The sequence below is a fragment of the Solanum stenotomum genome, chromosome 1 (assembly GCF_019186545.1).
Source record: "Solanum stenotomum isolate F172 chromosome 1, ASM1918654v1, whole genome shotgun sequence".
NCBI lineage: Eukaryota > Viridiplantae > Streptophyta > Magnoliopsida > Solanales > Solanaceae > Solanum > Solanum stenotomum.
In genome coordinates, this window is record NC_064282.1 from 70,998,782 (window position 1) to 71,001,847 (window position 3,066).

The following is a 3,066-nucleotide window of genomic DNA, read 5'->3' on the forward strand; positions in this document are numbered from 1 at the left end:
CATGGACAAGACCAACTTGGCGAGAAGATTAGAGGTTCGGTGATGCGCCGAAGAGATCAGCATCGTCGATCTCAATTGCAAAAAGTTAAAGAAAAAAGATGGTGAAAAGCCGCACCAAGAAGGCCAGTAGAGGAGCACTCGGTGTATTGCCGACTAGTTTGGCGAGCCCGACTTACTTCACCGAGTGGACTCTGTGCTGAAATTCTAGGAACGTATAAATGCAATTTTGAAAAGAAGAAAAAGAGTTCCCACATTGTTCACTTCTAGGTTGTTTAGTTTTTACATTCTAGAACATTGTTTTTACATTTTGAGCAAAGATTTAGAGATTGTGAGATTTTGAGCATATGGAGGCTTGTGGATATGTCACGCCATAAGGCTACCCCCTGGACATTAACACGGTACTTATGATCACGAGTGACCCCAAGCTTACCCTGCTGGCATATCATAAGCATACTAAGATTACTGAAATGAGAAAATATTATGCGAAAGCTCAAAACATGACACAAAGAGAAATGATAGGGAGTACCTATTCTATGTCTGAATATATAAAACTGAGTTTAATGACAAGTGAAAAATCAAACTCAAAACAAAAACTAAATCTAGTACTATGTCTAAATAAAAGCCTCTACTGATTAGAGATGCTGGGACATGCCCCAGCTAACCATAGCAAAACTGAAACTGAAAGAGTGAAAGTAGAAAGATAACATGTCAATCGTCCTTGAAGAATGAGAACTCACCACTGATGTTGCTGAACTGGAGATCAGAAACCAATCTATACGTGATCTAAGTGCTGAGGACCTGAACCTACATCAGGAGAAGATGTAGTGCAGAGTATGTGTCAGTACTTGTAAGTTATTGAATGCAGGATAGGATAAAGTTGAACAATACATACATAACAAAACAAAGAAATAAGAAAAATGATATAATCTGAACATGAGGTAAATACTAAAATATGTTGAATACTTAGCTAATTGAATGCAATGACCAAGTACATGATATGCTGTGATTGAATACTGAACCATATTGATAACCTGGTCAATGCACTAGAATCTGACTGTGGGAGCTACTATTAACCGACGTAAAATCATGAGAGCCATCCGTGGAATCCGATGTATCGCCCCATCGAGAGGACCCAATATACCTTGCCAGGGGTATAAAGGCATGACTGTCGTGATCACTAAAATGATGCCCACATAGAGGACTTCTCCTACGGGAGCACGTAGTTCTAGGACTACGAGGGTGAATGACCCTTAGTCCACTCGGTATTAAGCTTACTCCCAACTGATTATGTAAATAACACATTATGACAAAAGTTTTGTAATACTAAATAGCTCAAAATACTGACATGCTAACTGAAAATGCAACATTATTATACTGATAATAAAAGACTATTAAGTAAGGCATGTATATCTGAATAAACTGACCTAGCAAGTGTAATTCATGAACTAAATGAATCGACACAACTAGGGTTCTGAGATTCATGCAAGAACTAAGCAATAATTCTATATAACATGATAATTTATTTGGTTTAGTCTAACAACAAAATCACAACATAAATTTTGAGATTCTAGAAACCCTAGGTCTAGCATGATATAGAGAATCAAGACTAAATTCTAGGGACCTAATGGGTGAGAGGAACCCACTGGTGAAATCCCACATACCTAGTGACAAAATTCACGAACAAATCTTTCGATTTCGGGGTTAGAACTGAAGAAAACCTTGTTGCGTTCTTGGAGAGGATTGATCGACTCTTTCTTCTTCTTTTTGTTCAACTTGACAAATATTTGGAGAGCGAGTTTACTAGGGTAAGTTCTAATTAAGTTACTAGGCTAAAACTTACTAAAACGACGTAGTTTAGGGGTTAAACGACGTAGTTTAGGGTTACAACACATAAGGAAAAGACCAAATGACCCCTGACTTAAAAACTGTCGGGACCAACTGAAGGACTGACCGACGTTCCGTGGCCAGACCTTTGGTTCGTCCTGTCAACCGTCAACTAGCTTCAGAGAAGGTGTTCTGGGGTCTCAATCTATGGAACAGGACCACCACCCATGGTCTGACCTATAGTCCATGGGTCCGGTCATGGGTCATGGCTTTGAATATTCTGTCTGGGTTTTCTGGGGAGGGTTGCAGGTGACCATCCAAGGACCCCCACCTACGGTTTGTGGGTCACCCTACAGTCCGTGGTGGTGCCCGTCGGTGGCACCTGCAAATTCTTAAATCTACATTCTGGTCTGTTTAGGATACGGGGTGTTACATTATCTCCCCCTTGGGAACATTCGTCCTCGAATGAAGACTAAACTAGTTGAAGATGGAGGGAAAGAGCTGCAAACCCTACCACTTTGCACTGGAAACTGAAATCTGACTGAACTAAGTTCCAAGAACATGAAAATACGTTGAAAATGCAAGTACGACTGAAGAAGTATGATACTAAGAATGAACTATGCATGAATGACTGAAAAGATAGAAAGGAACTATTGCCTCAAGCCACAATGGAATCAAAAGGAAAAAGATGAGGATACTTGGCTTTCATGGCTGCCTCTGCTTCCCAAATAGCTCCATCTATAGACTGACTCCTCCACAAAACCTTAACTGAAGCGCCTTATTTTTTTCTCAACCTTCGAACCTGACGATCAAGAATCTCAACTGGCACATCCTCATAAGTGAGACTATCCTTCACAACCACATTTTCCAATGGTACTGTGGATGCAGGATCACCCACACACTTCTTCAACAACGAAATGTGAAAGACCGGATGCGCTGCTGCTAGTTCTGCTGGCAACTCTAACTCATAAGCCATTTTACCAATTCTTTTCAAAATCCTGTAAGGGCCTACATATCTAGGAATGATCTTATATTTCTTGCCAAATCTCGTCACCCCTTTCATAGGTGACACTTTCAAAAAAACCCAATCATCAATTTGGAACTCCAAGTCCATTCTCCTTACAAATGCATAGGAATTCTGGCAACTCTGGGCTGTCTTAAGTCTATCTCTAATGAGATGAACTTTCTCCATAGCATCAGGAATTGAATTTGGCCCTATTAAGGCTGCTTCACCTACTTCAA